The sequence below is a fragment of the Balaenoptera ricei genome, chromosome 13 (assembly GCF_028023285.1).
Source record: "Balaenoptera ricei isolate mBalRic1 chromosome 13, mBalRic1.hap2, whole genome shotgun sequence".
Classification (NCBI taxonomy): Eukaryota; Metazoa; Chordata; class Mammalia; order Artiodactyla; family Balaenopteridae; genus Balaenoptera; species Balaenoptera ricei.
This window is the reverse complement of record NC_082651.1, coordinates 40,216,116-40,234,288: the sequence shown is the minus strand read 5'-3', so window position 1 is coordinate 40,234,288 and position 18,173 is coordinate 40,216,116. Positions and strand designations below refer to the sequence as shown.

Here is an 18,173-nt window from a genome sequence, read left to right as displayed (position 1 = left end):
ATCGGCCCACTCATCTCACTGGCTGTAGAAAATGGTGAAAGAAACCACTTATTATGATGTTTTGGGGGTCAAACGCAATGCCACCCAAGAAGAACTGAAAAAGGCTTACAGGAAACTGGCCTTGAAGTATCCACCCTGATAAGAATCCAAATGAAGGAGAGAAGTTTAAACAGATTTCTCAAGCTTACGAAGTGCTCTCTGATGCAAAGAAAAGGGAATTGTATGAAAAGGAGGAGAGCAGGCAATTAAAGAAGGTGGAGCAGGTGGCGGTTTGGGCTCTCCCATGGACATCTTTGGTATGTTTTTTGGAGGAAGAGGCAGGATGCAAAGAGAAAGGAGAGGTAAAAATGTTGTGCATCAACTCACAGTAACCTTAGAAGATTTATATAATGGTGCAACAAGAAAACTAGCTCTGCAAAAGAATGTGATTTGTGACAAATGTGAAGGCCGAGGTGGTAAGAAAGGAGCAGTAGAGTGCTGTCCCAATTGCCGAGGTACTGGCATGCAAATGAGAATTCATCAGATAGGACCTGGAATGGTTCAGCAAATTCAGTCTGTCTGCATGGAGTGCCAGGGCCATGGGGAGCAGATCAGTCCTAAAGAGAGATGTAAAAGCTGCAATGGAAGGAAGACAGTTTGAGAGAAGAAAATTCTAGAAGTTCCTATTGACAAAGGCATGAAAGATGGCCAGAAGATAACATTCCATGGTGAAGGAGACCAAGAACCAGGACTGGAGCCAGGAGATATTATCATCATTTTAGATCAGAAGGACCATGCTGTTTTTACTCGACGAGGAGAAGACCTTTTCATGTGTATGGACATACAGCTGATTGAGGCACTGTGTGGCTTCCAAAAGCCAATATCTACTCTTGACAACTGCACCATAGTCATCACTTCTCATCCAGGTCAGATTGTCGAGCGTGGAGATATCAAGTGTGTGCTAAATGAAGGCATGCCAATTTATCGGAGACCATATTAAAGGGGTCTCATAATCAATGAATTTAAGGTAAACTTTCCTGAGAATGGCTTTCTCTCCCCTGATAAACTCTCTTTGCTGGAAAAACTCCAACCTGAGAGGAAGGAAGTGGAAGAGACTGATGAAATGGACCAGGGAGAACTAGTGGACTTTGATCCGAATCAGGAAAGACAGCGCCATTACGATGGAGAAGCATACGAGCATGATGAACATCATCCTCGGGGTGGTGTTCAGTGTCAGACCTCCTAATGGGGCCACTGAATAACACTCACTGCTGGCATTTTATTTGCAGCAGTGATTGAGTGAAGGACTATAATCATAATATGCTCACTACTTGCTATTGTTTGTTTTAATATTCAACTATAGTAGTGTTTTAGAAGTTAAATGAAGAATAAACTCCAATATAAAAGTGCTGACTTTGCCCTGTATGTATGATGACTTCAGTGTGCAAGATAAGTTTAATACTTGTAAAAACTACTTTAAAATATTTCCCCTAGCATTTGTTAGGCCATACTTTGTAACTGATTTCAGCTATGTACATGGAATAGCTTAGACTGAAATGCCAGGTATATGTATTGACTTCAGTGTATGACCCTTAATTGTTCAGCCATGAAGTTAAAACTGTATTTAACTGGCAGTCAAAGAATTTGTAGAGAAGTGTTGGTCTGTAATAGTGGTATTAAGTGGGATTCATTGTGATGCCTCTGCATTTACTCTATTGCCTCAACTGTTACTGAAGATGGCATGCTATATAATTTAATTTAGCCTGTGGTATCAGTGATAGAAATGATACCTTTCTAAAGAAGGGGTTTATCATATAACATGCTGCTTCTTGAGGGCTTGCATTTGTAGAGCTGCATTCCCTTCTGCTGGGCCATCTTTTTTCAATATATCTAGTTATTGGTCCTGGTTACTTTTTTTTTTTCCTTCTCTTTGGACCACAGTAAGCCTTAGAGTAGTGACTTCTGGAGCAGGGTAACTTAGAGGCTGGAGTGATGAGACCTTTACATGAAGAAGTAATTTGCATGTATGAGTTAGGAAGGTGTTTTGCAGGTATATTACAGGCTTACTTTAAACCGTTTAACTTATGCTCCAAAGAAACTGTAATTTTATGTTGGTAGTATAGCAAATTATGAATAGCTTTAATTGTATGTTTAAAGGCATATGCTCACAAGCTTAAATCTGGATATCAGAATTAAGCAATTCTTGAAATGTATGAATGTCTCCTTAATACACTGATTACAAAGCAAAAAAAAAAAAAGAATACTAGTTCATTCAGACCTGTAATGAGAGATCACTACCTATTAAACATAAACTTTAATGGTTCATTCCAATGAGATGAAAATACATCTTGCTTCCATTCATCATTTAGAAAGGCAGAGAGAGGCTGTGTCTGACCAGATCTAAACTTAATCTGATAATGGGAATTCCCTGGTGGTCCAGTGGTTAGGACTCCACGCTTCTACTGCCAAGGGCCTGGGCAAGCTGCACTGTGCGGCCAAAAATAAATAAGCAAATAAATAAAGGTTTGGGGCTTCCTTGGTGGTGCAGTGGTTAAGAATCTGCCTGCCAATGCAGGGGACACAGGTTCAAGCCCTGGTCTACGAAGATCCCACATGCCACGGAACAACTAAGCCCATGCGCCACAACTACTGAGCCTGCGCTCTAGAGCCCGCAAACCACAACTGCTGAGCCCACGCACCACAACTACTGAAGCCCACATGCCTGGAGCCCTGCTCCGCAACTAGAGAAGCCACCGCAATGAGAAGCACGCTCACCACAACAAAGAGTAGCACCCGCTCACCCCAACTAGAGAAAGCCCGCGCGCAGCAACAAAGACCCAATGCAGCGAAAAATAAATAAATTTTGAAAATAAATAAAGGCTTTTAAAAAAATAATAATAAACTTAATCTGATAATAAAGACAATAAAGTGGTTGTTCTTGGTCCCCTGTATAGTAATATTTAACAGCACTTAGGCTGTATATTTACATATTATATTTAAGGCATCATTTTAAATAACCTTTCATATCCTTGCATATTTCAGAGGCTAAATTATATAATAAAAAAACAAACAGGTAGCATCTTATTTATGTCAATAAGATCAATTCATTTCCACCTCATAAGTTAGATCTAAAGTGCTGGTCTCAAGTTCAACTCAAAAGTGAGTTCAGTGACCTGAACTTCATTTCCACATTAGTGTGGTACAATTACTCATGATACTTAGAGGCTATAGGGAATCCCAGGATATTGTAATGGAATGAAGTTCAGTTATTGTACGAACCACCGAAGAAAAACTTCATAGTGTAGGTCATTTTCCTTCATTGTAAATTTAACAGAAAGTTAACACTGGCTCTCTCCCACAAAACTCTGAGGCCAAGTCAAATTATATGTAGGCTAGCCTATCAGCACTACTTTCCTTCACTGCTCTTTTAACTCCCTCTTTCCCCATCTTCTCCTGCAGCAGCACAGGGACTACTCACTCACCAGAACACATGCCCAAGTATGAAACGAGTGTGAACAGTGCAACAGTGGCAGGGGTGAGGTAGTGTGACATTTTGCAACCAAAGGAAGGTATTGAAGAACTCATATTCTCTTCTGAACAATGGTAAATATTTAACTTAAGAATTCAAGGCAAGGGAAAGAGAACATTCTGGTTATCACAAATTTGTAACCTTTATCATCACTTTCAAGATTTTTATATTATTTTTTTTTAATTTGCTTTGTTGCCCATTATATCAAATTTATCTGTTCACTTCTTTAATAAGGCACACAATACAACAGAGATTTGAATGGACCTCAGTTTAACTTACAACTAACACATAATTCCTTTCCCACCTTGTTACAGCTATGAACCTGAAGACTGGAGACTCCTCAATTACCCACATAAAGCAGAAAAGAAAATCAATAATGCCATAGATAGGTATAAACAGTCCCTCAAATAAGGGAACGCTTCCTCTGTACCCTGAGAGTTGGAACATTTACTACCTCATATCCAGTCCACCAACAAATCCCATGTTATACACATACACCTAATCTGACTTAAGTTTCTTCTCTTTTTTTTTTTTTGTTCAATGTATCTTCCCTAAGTTATACATGCAAAACTATGCATAGTTAAATTATACATAAAGAGTTTATTATGAGAAACAACCGTTTTCTCCTCTCCTCTTTCTCCCCAAATCCTGCTCCCCAGAAGCAACCACTCTTTTGATGCTTACATCTTTATCTCTACATACCATGCTTATGTGTGCTACTGCTTATTTCTTTAGGTTTTTTTTAATTGTGGTAAAATTTATGACATAAAATTTTCCATTTTAACCATTTTTAACTGTACATTTCTGTGGCATTAGGTACATTCACCTTGTTGTACAACCATCACCACCACCCATCTTCAGAACTTCTTCATCTTCCCCAACTGAAACTCTGTACCCATTAAACACTAACTCCTCATCCCTTTTACCGCTAGCCCCTGTAAACCATCATTCTACCTTCTGTTTTTATGAATTTGACTACTTCAGGAACCTCAGATAAGTGGAACTATACAATATTTGTCCTTTCATGCCTGGCTTATTTTTTTTTTTTTTTTTTTTTTTTAGTTGTTTTGTTTGTTTTTTTTATACTGCAGGTTCTTATTAGGCATCAGTTTTATACACATCAGTGTATACATGTCAATCCCAATCGCCCAATTCAGCACACCACCATCCCCACCCCACCGCAGTTTTCCCCCCTTGGTGTCCATATGTCCATTCTCTACATTTGTGTCTCAACTTCTGCCCTGCAAACTGGCTCATCTGTACCATTTTTCTAGGTTCCGCATACATGCATTAATATACGATATTTGTTTTTCTCTTTCTGACTTACTTCACTCTGTATGACAGTCTCTAGATCCATCCACGTCTCAACAAATGACTCAATTTCGTTCCTTTTTATGGCTGAGTAATATTCCATTGTATATATGTACCACATCTTCTTTATCCATTCGTCTGTTGATGGGCATTTAGGTTGCTTCCATGACCTGGCTATTGTAAATAGTGCTGCAATGAACATTCGGGTGCATGTGTCTTTTTGAATTACGGTTTTCTCTGGGTATATGCCCAGTAGTGGGATTGCTGGGTCATATGGTAATTCTATTTTTAGTTTTTTAAGGAACCTCCATATTGTTCTCCATAGTGGTTGTATCAATTTACATTCCCACCAACAGTGCAAGAGGGTTCCCTTTTCACCACACCCTCTCCAGCATTTGTTGTTTGTAGATTTTCTGATGATGCCCATTCTAACAGGAGTGAGGTGATACCTCATTGTAGTTTTGATTTGCATTTCTCTAATAATTAGTGATGTTGAGCATCTTTTCATGTGCTTCGTGGCCATCTGTATGTCTTCTTTGGAGAAATGTCTATTTAGGTCTTCTGCCCATTTTTGGATTGGGGTGTTTGTTTCTTTGATATTGAGCTGAATGAGCTGTTTATATATTTTGGAGATTAATCCTTTGTCAGTTGCTTCATTTGCAAATATTTTCTCCCATTCTGAGGGTTGTCTTTTCGTCTTGTTTATGGTTTCCTTTGCTGTGCAAAAGCTTTGAAGTTTCATTAGGTCCCACTTGTTTATTTTTGTTTTTATTTCCATTACTCTAGGAGGTGGATCAAAAAAGATCTTGCTGTGATTTATGTCAAAGAGTGTTCTTCCTATGTTTTCCTCTAAGAGTTTTATAGTGTCCAGTCTTATATTTAGGTCTCTAATCCATTTTGAGTTTATTTTTGTGTATGGTGTTAGGGAGTATTCTAATTTCATTCTTTTACATGTAGCTGTCCAGTTTTCCCAGCACCACTTATTGAAGAGACTGTCTTTTCTCCATTGTATATCTTTGCCTCCTTTGTCATAGATTAGTTGACCATAGGTGCGTGGGTTAATCTCTGGGCTTTCTATCTTGTTCCATTGATCTATGTTTCTGTTTTTGTGCCAGTACCATATTGTCTTGATTACTGTAGCTTTGTAGTATAGTCTGAAGTCAGGGAGTCTGATTCCTCCAGCTCCATTTTTTTGCCTCAAGACTGTTTTGCCTATTCGGGGTCTTTTGTGTCTCCATACAAATTTTAAGATGATTTGTTCTAGCTCCGTAAAAAATGCCCTTGGTAATTTGATAGGGATTGCATTGAATCTGTAGATTGCTTTGGGTAGTATACTCATTTTCACAATGTTGATTCTTCCAATCCAAGAACATGGTATATCTCTCCATCTGTTGGTATCATCTTTAATTTCTTTCATCAGTGTCTTATAGTTTTCTGCATACAGGTCTTTTGTCTCCCTAGGTAGGTTTATTCCTAGGTATTTTATTCTTTTTGTTGCAATGGTAAATGGGAGTGTTTCCATAATTTCTCTTTCAGATTTTTCATCATTAGTGTATAGGAATGCAAGAGATTTCTGTGCATTAATTTTGTATCCTGCAACTTTACCAAATAATTCATTGATTAGCTCTAGTAGTTTTCTGGTGGCATTTTTAGGATTCTCTATGTATAGTATCATGTCATCTGCAAACAGTGACAGTTTTACTTCTTCTTTTCCAATTTGTATTCCTTTTATTTCTTTTTCTTCTCTGATTGCCGTGGCTAGGACTTCCAAAACTATGTTGAATAATAGTGGTGAGAGTGGACATCCTTGTCTCGTTCCTGATCTTAGAGGAAATGCTTTCAGTTTTTCACCATTGAGAATGATGTTTGCTGTGGGTTTGTCATATATGGCCTTTATTATGTTGAGGTAGGTTCCCTCTATGCCCACTTTCTGGAGAGTTTTTATCAGAAATGGGTGTTGAATTTTGTCAAAAGCTTTTTCTGCATCTATTGAGATGATCATATGGTTTTTATTCTTCAATTTGTTAATATGGTGTATCACATTGATTGATTTGCGTATATTGAAGAATCCTTGCATCCCTGGGATAAATCCCACTTGATCGTGGTGTATGATCCTTTTAATGTGTTGTTGGATTCTGTTTGCTAGTATTTTGTTGAGGATTTTTGCATCTATATTCATCAGTGATATTGGTCTGTAATTTTCTTTTTTTGTAGTGTCTTTGTCTGGTTTTGGTATCAGGGTGATGGTGGCCTCATAGAATGAGTTTGGGAGTGTTCCTTCCTCTGCAATTTTTTGGAAGAGTTTGAGAAGGATGGGTGTTAGCTCTTCTCTAAATGTTTGATAGAATTCACCTGTGAAGCCATCTGGTCCTGGACTTTTGTTTGTTGGAAGATTTTTAATCACAGTTTCAATTTCATTACTTGTGATTGGTCTGTTCATATTTTCTATTTCTTCCTGGTTCAGTCTTGGAAGGTTATACCTTTCTAAGAATTTGTCCATTTCTTCCAGGTTGTCCATTTTATTGGCATAAAGTTGCTTGTAGTAGTCTCTTAGGATGCTTTGTATTTCTGCAGTGTCTGTTGTAACTTCTCCTTTTTCATTTCTGATTTTATTGATTTGAGTCCTCTCCCTCTTTTTCTTGATGAGTCTGGCTAATGGCTTATCAATTTTGTTTATCTTCTCAAAGAACCAACTTTTAGTTTTATTGATCTTTGCTATTGTTTTCTTTGTTTCTATTTCATTTATTTCTGCTCTGATCTTTATGATTTCTTTCCTTCTGCTAACTTTGGGTTTTGTTTGTTCTTCTTTCTCTAGTTCCTTTAGGTGTAAGGTTAGATTGTTTACTTGAGCTTTTTCTTGTTTCTTTAGGTAAGCTTGTATAGCTATAAACTTCCCTCTTAGAACTGCTTTTGCTGCATCCCATAGGTTTTGGGTCGTCGTGTTTTCATTGTCATTTGTCTCTAGGTATTTTTTGATTTCCTCTTTGATTTCTTCAGTGATCTCTTGGTTATTTAGTAACGTATTGTTTAGCCTCCATGTGTTTGTCCTTTTTACGTTTTTTTCCCTGTAATTCATTTCTAATCTCATAGCGTTGTGGTCAGAAAAGATGCTTGATATGATTTCAATTTTCTTAAATTTACTGAGGCTTGATTTGTGACCCAAGATGTGATCTATCTTGGAGAATGTTCCGTGCGCACTTGAGAAGAATGTGTAATCTGCTGTTTTTGGATGGAATGTCCGATATATATCAATTAAATCTATCTGGTCTATTGTGTCATTTAAAGCTTCTGTTTCCTTATTTATTTTCATTTTGGATGATCTGTCCATTGGTGTAAGTGAGGTGTTAAAGTCCCCCACTATTATTGTGTTACTGTCGATTTCCTCTTTTATAGCTGTTAGCAGTTGCCTTATGTATTGAGGTGCTCCTATGTTGGGTGCATATATATTTATAATTGTTATATCTTCTTCTTGGATTGATCCCTGGATCATTATGTAGTGTCCTTCCTTGTCTCTTGTAACATTCTTTAATTTAAAGTCTATTTTATCTGATATGAGTATAGCTACTCCAGCTTTCTTTTGATTTCCATTTGCATGGAATATCTTTTTCCATCCCATCACTTTCAGTCTGTATGTGTCCCTAGGTCTAAAGTGGGTCTCTTGTAGACAGCATATATATGGGTCTTGTTTTTGTATCCATTCAGCCAGTCTATGTCTTTTGGTTGGGGCATTTAATCCATTCACGTTTAAGGTAATTATCGATATGTATGTTCCTATGACCATTTTCTTAATTGTTTTGGGTTTGTTTTTGTAGGTCCTTTTCTTCTCTTGTGTTTCCCACTTAGAGAAGTTCCTTTAGCATTTGTTGTAGAGCTGGTTTGGTGGTGCTGAATTCTCTTAGCTTTTGCTTGTCTGTAAAGCTTTTGATTTCTCCATCAAATCTAAATGAGATCCTTGCCGGGTAGAGTAATCTTGGTTGTAGGTTCTTCCCTTTCATCACTTTAAGTATATCATGCCACTCCCTTCTGGCTTGCAGAGTTTCTGCTGAGAAATCAGCTGTTAACCTTATGGGAGTTCCCTTGTATGTTATTTGTCGTTTTTCCCTTGCTGCTTTCAATAATTTTTCTTTGTCTTTAATTTTTGCCACTTTGATTACTATGTGTCTCGGCGTGTTTCTCCTTGGGTTTATCCTGTATGGGACTCTCTGCGCTTCCTGGACTTGGGTGGCTATTTCCTTTCCCATGTTAGGGAAGTTTTCGACTATAATCTCGTCAAATATTTTCTCTGGTCCTTTCTCTCTCTCTTCTCCTTCTGGGACCCCTATAATGCGAATGTTGTTGCGTTTAATGTTGTCCCAGAGGTCTCTTAGGCTGTCTTCATTTCTTTTCATTCTTTTTTCTTTAGTCTGTTCCGCAGCAGTGAATTCCATCATTCTGTCTTCCAGGTCACTTATCCGTTCTTCTGCCTCAGTTATTCTGCTATTGATTCCTTCTAGTGTAGTTTTCATTTCAGTTATTGTATTGGTCATCTCTGTTTGTTTGTTCTTTAATTCTTCTAGGTCTTTGTTAATCATTTCTTGCATCTTCTCAATCTTTGCCTCCATTCTTATTCCAAGGTCCTGGATCATCTTCACTATCATTATTCTGAATTCTTTTTCTGGAAGGTTGCCTATCTCCACTTCATTTAGTTGTTTTTCTGGGGTTTTATCTTGTTCCTTCATCTGGTACATAGCCCTCTGCCTTTTCATCTTCTCTATCTTTCTGTAACTGTGGTTTTTGGTCCACAGGCTGCAGGATTATAGTTTTTCTTGCTTCTGTTGTCTGCCCTCTGGTGGTTGAGGCTATCTAAGAGGCTTGATGGGAGGCTCTGGTGGTGGGTAGAGCTGACTGTTGCTGTGGCGGTCAGAGCTCAGTAAAACCTTAATCCACTTGACTGTTGATGGGTGGGGCTGGGTTCCCTCCCTGTTGCTGTGGCGGTCAGAGCTCAGTAAAACCTTAATCCACTTGACTGTTGATGGGTGGGGCTGGGTTCCCTCCCTGTTGGCTGTTTTGCCTGAGGCAACCCAACACTGGAGCCTACCCGTGCTCTTTGGTGGGGTTAATGGCAGACTCTGGGACGGCTCACGCCAAGGAGAACTTCCCAGAACCTCTGCTGCCAGTGTCCTTATCCCCACGGTGAAACAGAGCCACCACTCGCCTCTGCAGGAGACCCCCCAACACCAGCAGGTAGGTCTGTTTCAGTCTCCCCCAGGCTCACTGCTCCTTCCCCTGGGTCCTGATGCACACATTACTTTGTGTGTGCCCTCCAAGAGTGGGGTCTCTGTTTCCCCCAGTCCCATCAAAGTCCTGCAATCCAATTCCCACTAGGCTTCAAAGTCTGATTCTCTAGGAATTCCTCCTCCCGTTGCCTGACCCCCAGGTTGGGAAGCCTGACGTGGGGCTCAGAACCTTTACTCCAGTGGGTGGACTTCTGTGGTATAAGTGTTCGCCAGTCTGTCAGTCACCCACCCAGCAGTTACGGGGTTTGATTTTACTCTGCTTGCGCCCCTCCTACCGTCTCACTGTGGCTTCTCCTCTGTCCTTGGACGTGGGGTATCCTCCTTGGTGAAGTCCAGGGTCTTCCTGTCAATGATGGTCCAGCAGTCAGTTGTGATTCTGGTGCTCTCGCAAGAGGGAGTGACAGCACGTCCTTCTACTCCGCCATCTTGGTTAATCTCTCCATGCCTGGCTTATTTCACTTAGCATAATGTCTTCAAGGTTCATCCATGTTGTAGCATGTGTCCAAATTTCCTTTTTTAAGGCTAAATAATATTCCATTATATGTATATACCACATTTTGTTTATCCATCCATCAATGGACACTAGGGTTGTTTCTGCCTTTTGGCTATTGTGGGGTTTTTTAGTTCTAAGCATTATCTATTGACTTTCCACCATGAAAGATGGGAGTTTAAGGTCTCTTTCACATTCTTAACACACCAGCACCAAATATCTGTGCAGTGTCCATTCACGTGTCCCTCTACAATAGAGATAAACCAATGGATTAATTACCTATATTAACTTTTAGCATTTAATTATTATAACTGTATAAATGCAACACATAGCCAAGCCATTTAAGATACTGTTTTTAACCTCTAAAGACATTTAGGATTTTCACTTTGTCCTCAGGCTTCTGAAAATTCACAATATGCCTTGATATAAGTCTCTTTTCATCCCTTTTGTTGGATACTTGGTGGGTCCTTTAATCTGCATGTTCATGTCTTAGAATTTTGGGAAATTTTCCCATATTATTTCTATGATGAATTTCTTCCCTTCATTTTTGCTTTATTTTTCTAGAATGCTTAGTATTCAAATGCTGGATCACCTAGACTGCCCCTTAATATTCTTATATCTTTTCTATTGCCCATGTTCTATCTCTTTTTCTTTTTACTCTTCTCTCTGGAATATCTTTTTAACTTTATTTTCCAAACCCTCCTTTAAGTGGTTCCTGCTATCATATTTTTAATTTCTAAACATTCTTTTTGTTCTCCAAACTTCTCCTTTAATGCAGCATTCTGATCTTGCTTTTTACATGTAATTTATTTTCTCTTATCTTTCTAATGCTACTGATGATAGTTTGGTTTGTTTTGCCTTTTAGGTTTTCCTCTTCTTGCATAGTCCCTATCTTCTCCAAGTTGCTTCTTTGTACGTGTTTGTTCTGACTCTACTTTCATGTTAGAATCTTTTCTCAAATATCTGGTGATCCTTAGCCATCTGCTCAAATTTTAAATTGGGAAACTAAAAAGCTGACTGAATGTACATCAGTCTAGTCTACTGTGGCCTTCAAAGTGATCTGACTTGCCCTTTTTACTGGGGACTACTCAGTGGACATATCTTTAGGATACTTCTCTTGGGCTAATCATATTATTCAGAGTATTCAGATTACCTTCCAATCTCACACCTGAAGGATATAAGCCTGGTTCTGGGAACCAAATCAGAAAAGAGGGCTGTGAGATTTAGGATAAATCTCAGTATTTCGTATATAAACTTTCACTGTTTTCAGTTTGTGTCTATTGTTCTCTGATCTTCAGCTAGAGTTGGGATCAGGTAGTTAACTGATAGGAAAAAGCTGGGGAAGGAATCCAGATGTCTAACTGGTTCTAAAATAGACATTCAACCAATCTTTCTGTTTGGGCATCAATTTTACCCCCTTTCCCTGATGCCAGCAATTTCTTAAACATAGGGGTTCTGCAAAACACTAAAAACTGTGTTGTTCTCAGTTTCTTCTACTACTGGTTTAGGACTGAGTTTTCTTGGATATGTCAGGACAATTATCACACATCTTTTTACTTTCCAACTTCCAAAAAATGTTGCTATCACCTGCTCTCCTATAGTCTTTATGTTTGGGAGCTCGTGATTTTTTTTAAAATTCCCTTAGCTGTTGTTTTTATGTGTTTAGAGAGGTGGAAGATAGAAATATATGTGTTCGACCCACTATCTTTAACAAGAAGCTAATTTGATCACTTCTTAGTACCTCCACAGTATTTTCAGATAGTTTCAAAATCCATTCAAAGTGCAATTTTAATATTTTCATATACTTAAGAATATAATTGGAATAAGAGGCTATACCTTAGAATATTAAAAAAAGGATGGCTTTTCCTGAAAAATGTGAAGGTGTAGGTACATTAAATTTAATTAAATACACAATTAAGAGTAATTAATTGATTTATTAACTATCTACTATGACCAAGCACTATGCTAGCAAGGTGCTGAAGATATAAAGGTAAAAAACACACCTCTGTCCATACAAAGACCATAAACTGGTTGGGAAGACAGATAAGTAAAGCAGCAATCATGCTAATGGCGTTCCCTAGTGCCATGAGATGCTACCTTGGAGGGCCCTAGTGGCTCTCTACTTCCCCATTCTCAAAGCTTAGCAATGAACTGGTTCAGTAGACTGAGTCAGCTCATCTGAAGAATACTAAGTCTCTTTAGCTAATCTAAGAGGCATTGATAGAATTCCCCTAGCCAAGTCATTTCTCTGACCAGCAAGGATCCACCTAGTACATATTGACTAGATGTTCTTGCCCTTCTCCCAGCTTCCCTATCAATATTACAAGAGCAGGGTCCTTCTCCTGAGGCATGTCCCACTGTTTGTACAGCAAAGTTGAACCCATTAGGTCCCTCCACAAAATGACAGGAAGATGGTATTCTCATGCACTGTTCTGACCTTTCTGCCATAAGGTTTACTGAGGAAAAGTTACTTTATACCTACATGGCATAATACTAATTTGTGTGTGTCTATGCCTCTTGTATAACACTACCTTTATCACTTATTAAATTCTTATACTATACATTTGGGTCAATTTCTGTACTTGTATTCTGTTCTACTCAGCAGTTTATTCTTATGATACCATATTGTTTCAAATTAAGTATTACTGCTTTCTAGTACAAGCCAAGGCTCAGTAAAAGGAATATTCTCAAAAGAATTTAATCTTAAAATAACTGAAACATATATATATATATATACACATATATATATGCATATATGTAGTATATTTGCGAGAGATGGTGTAAGTATTGCAATAGCTGCTGTTCCTCTAAAGTAATGGTCTAGTTTAGGATGAGCACACTAAAAATCGATGTTCACAAATTATATTGAGAACCCATATGACAATTTTCTCTTAAAATTTAATAACAAGAAAATTTCTCCTGATAAGCTGATGTGCTTTGCTTCGCCAAAGCAAATAAATAATATGTTTATTATATATACACACACCATATAGTTTCCTTTTTATCCTGAAGAAAACTCAAAAGCAAACTGTAATATTGCCGTCAAATTAGATTTAAGGAATAAATTCTCTTTCTTCTTTCACTCAACATGAATCAAGGGTCATTGGTCTTTTAAATTTGTCATCTTTTTAACTGAAATCAGGTTCAAAATATTTTAGAAGTGTATACAATAGAAATAATTTTTATGGTAAGGAGAAAAAAATGATTAAAAATGAGATCTAATTCAAGGCTGAAAATTGTCACAGAAAATTGAATTTTAGGAATAAAATTTAAAGTAGTTCAATCATCAAGTTTAACTCTAATTTTAATCTTCTCCTTCTCCATACTCTTAGAATCTATTTACATTCACCATTCATCTAGGATGGTTCTTTTTTTTTCTTTTCTTTTAATTTAACATGTATTATAAGCCTGGGACTAAGCTAAGTACTTGATTTCCCCAAATATTTCCACATCTCTGCAAAGAAGATTAAAAATTCCAACTAGAGAGTTGTGAAGACTGAATGTGATGTTTAGTAACTTGCCCACGGTCATACAGCTAACAAATGACAAATCTAGGAGTCTAACCCAAACTCCAAAGTCTATTCTGTTAACTATCATATTACTGAACAGTAAACTAAATCCCTACTATCCTCTTCAGATTCTAAAATTGTACTATCTATCATAAGCTACTCTGATTGTTGCCTACTTCAAGAATCCCATATAACACAGCTCTCACATTCCCCCACCTTACCCGCAGGCCATCCATATCATCAAAGAATAAGGGGCAAGAATTAGTACAAACACAAAAATACCAAAATCAAGAAGAAAAGAAAATAAAAAGTAAATCCAGGAACACCAAAACAAGTGAGCACCAACTTCTTTGACTCCAAAGGCCATATTCTGTGGAAGTTTTGCATAGCATCCAGCACAAAAGAGATTTCAACAGCAATACTGCTTTCACTTGGCAGTCATTACATGGCCTATGTGAACTCAGTTGGTAGTACTATGCCTGATCTAAGTCAAAGATGTTCTACACCATAAATAAAACAGCACATTTTGCTCCAGTCAAGACTTAATCAAAGAAAGTCAAGGGCTGACAGAACCATGGTGACAGCTAATCTCACCCAAGGAGTAGTTTCTTTTAAACTAGTTACTAAAGGAAGAATGCCTGGGGAGCCTTCCATTTCTTTTCTAAGCAACCAGTTCCTTTTCTAAGCATCAGTCATATAACCTATATAATTTGGCAAAGCCAAGTTAGAATTTTAAAAGTAAGTAAATCCTGCCCTTTGTTAAAGGGCCCCACATAGAAATCAACCTAGCCAAGAATGTTTACCTTACAAATGTTATTTAGTCCCACAAAGCCTAAGGCAAACTAACCAAAATAACAAATACAGAACTTCCCTCCTGCACAAATCAATTCCATAACAAGTGAATTACAGAAATCAATTTCAAAAAGAGAACTAAAACACAGCAGACAATTAACAAAGAACTACTTTAGACATTTTTTATAAAACAGTTCAAGCTAAACTGATTATTCCAAAATAAGACATACACAGTATTTTGGAAGCACACTGTAAGAATATCAACACAGAAAATGGGATAGGATAAAAGGGAGGGTTTTTCTACTTGCTTTACCTATGGCTCTACTTCCCATGGCAGACTCATAGGTGGGTCCATTAAATGATTTCATTCCAATACTATGTTAAAAAGATATATACAGGAACATGAAACATTTTTTTGTAAAATAAGACCGCTTGACTTAAAATTCGATATGGTAATACACAGTAGAATGGACAATTTTTAAATTCCTCCTCAGATTCTGCTATATGATTGAACTTCTATCCTAGTTTTCATACTTATACATTTTTCTTACTTTTCTGCAGCTTCCCAAGTATTGTATATTGGAAGACAAGTGAAAGACTCAGAAACTTCTAGCTTGACACCTTTTAAACCAGACTGACTATACCATTGTTTCCTAGACCCAAAGGCAAAATTAAAATAAAAATGTACAGTTTAGTAAAAAGTAATTCTATTCAAGACCAAAATAATAGAGTGTATTAGTTTTCTACTGCTGTGTAACATACTACTATAAACTTAGTGACCTGAAACTACACACAATTATTATCTAAGTTTCCATGGGTCAAGAGTTCAACATGTTTTTGCTGGGCCTTCTGCTCAGGGTCTCGCCAGGCTGAAATCATGATGTCAGTCAGGTCTGTGGTTTCATCTGGAGCTCACAGTCTTCTAAGTTCACTCATACTGTTGGCAGAATCCAATTCCTTGTGGTTGTAGGACTCAGGTCCCCATTTTCTTGCTGACTGTCGGCTGGGGATAGCTCTCAGCAACTCAAGGCTGCCTACAGTTCCCTGCCGTGTGGCCCCCTCCAAAACATGGCATTCTGTTTCTTCAAGACCAAGAGTAAAGCATCTGCTGCAGTTTTTAATCTCTCTAACTTTATAGCTGACCTCTAGACCCTCTTTTAAAGGTTCTCACCTTACATATTAGGTTCACACGCTCAAGGGAGAGGATTTTACAGGATGCACAGACCAGGGGGCAGGAATCCTGGGGACCATCTTAGAATTCTGCCTACCACATGCAATCAAAGCAAAGAGCTTCCTACAGATAAAGCTTTATCCAGAGACAATATAATACTTGGAATACAGAGAAATGGATAAACTACATATCCTTCAGGTCATCCTCAAATACTATTTTTGCATCATCCTCAAATAGTATTTTTTGCATCAAATCTCTTGATAAAATTCGACAAAAAATGGTTTGAGATTATAATCTCAGGTAAAAGTTTGGAGCCAAATTTGCTCATTAAACCCTAATTAGGGTGGAGTCCTTCTGGTAGTTTAACTGGTATATCCCAAAGAGAAGCCAATCTACCAACTGCCTCCATCATTTCATTGTACAAAGGACAAAGCCCACCCATGGATCAATGCAGCAACTCAGGATAGGGTAAGTGGAAGAAGAAAACGGGACATGTCCACCAAGAAAAAGCACAATCATTTACATAATTTCCAGAAGGACCCAGACCAACTATCAATATTAAGTGATACTTTCAAATCTGTTTTCTTGTATGATTCTAAAGGCCACTTAGAATTTTTTTTAAGGAAAAGAACACATTTTTAAGGCCAAAACTGCAGTTGCTGAACTAATACTGATGATGATGATAAAGTTCTGAATAGTGACATAGACAATGCTAAAAACTGGATTAGTAAATTAGAAGGCAAACATATGGGGAAGAAATGTCAAAGAGATGAAATTGTGAAGAAAAAAAGGCAAGAGACATGGAAATATGTATTTTTCTAAGCTCTGTAATAGCAGGTTGTAGCCGACTAGCTAGGTATTCACCAAACCTATTTCCTCTTTCTCCTGGTCACACAGATAGACTATATTTCCACTCCTCGCTTGTAGTGTATAAGCTTCTGCTGATGTAATGTTGGCAGCAGTCGTATGTATCACTTACAAGCCTGGTCAATAAAAAAAAAAATCTCCAGGCATTATTTACTTTTTTCTCTACTGCTGAAACACTGAAAGCCACATGTTGAAGTGATAGAGCCACAAGTTGGAAGAGTCCTGGATCCCTTCACAGTCACTTAAAGAAGAGCTACCCAACCAGGAACATCCATTCTGGACTTCACATGAGCGAAAAATAAAATTTCTATGGTGAGATTTTAGAGCTTAGCTATTACAACAGGCATCGTTATTTAAAGAAACAGGCACTGGCACTGGAAGAATGGTGTTGCCATAACAGAAAACCTTAAAATAAATGACATCAGTTTAGAGGTCAGGCAGTAGGCCGCAAGAATATATATTTAGCAAGTCAAAGGCCTGAAAAGCCCTGTGATATTGTGGCAAAACAACTGGCAAAACTGGAACCTGTAATAAATGAAAAGGCACACCACATGTCTACTGGGTCTGTAGCTCTATAAGTGAATGTAGAGAGAGAGTTATAGTGTATATTGGCATTTGCTTTCTGCTTTTAGCAAGGTTTTACACAAAAACGATGAGCACAAAATTTCCTACTTTGAAAACTGAAATTACAGGGAATAGCACAAGTCCAGAAACTTGGGCCTCAGAGGGTTAGAAAGCTGAACACATATAGATCCCAAATAGTAAAAGAAAAAGATGGTAAAAGTTTGAGCAATTAAGTCCAAAGAAGACCTCCTTGAACAAAGTGACTTAATCCTGAGGCAAAAATTAGATTCAGGTATGGTTTTCTTACCCGTTATTTCATATAGCCTCCAAGTAGGGCCTAAGTAAGAAAGAGACATGAGGCAAGGGTTATGCTCTCCCAACTCTACTACCTCCCCAAACAGGGAAAAAGAAAAAAAATCATTCCTGAAAATTATATTTAGAAAACAACAGTGGGTATCTAAATAGAACCTATTGGAAAGAGACAGATCAGAGGTCTACTAAGTTTTGAGGTAACTATAATGCCAAAAACGCACAAATCTGTACTAAATAAAACTTTGTTCAGAACCTTAAAACAACCCTTGGCCTCCTAAACTTGTAGAAGCAGAAAGGACGCACTGAAAGATATACAGAGATATAAATGTGGTTGTAGATATAAGTGTAGATGTAGATGTATGTGTATATCTAC

At 37.8% G+C, this 18,173-nt stretch overlaps 1 protein-coding gene and 1 pseudogene across 5 annotated transcripts in view; one reads left to right on the top strand and one right to left on the bottom strand.

Annotated features, from left to right (window-relative positions):
• The window catches only part of EXOC6B (exocyst complex component 6B), a 727,664-nt gene that overhangs the window by 597,024 nt on the left and 112,467 nt on the right, over window positions 1-18,173 (bottom strand). The gene's annotated exons all lie outside the window — the stretch shown is intronic.
• LOC132377042 (dnaJ homolog subfamily A member 1-like) lies at window positions 32-1,280 on the top strand (annotated as a pseudogene).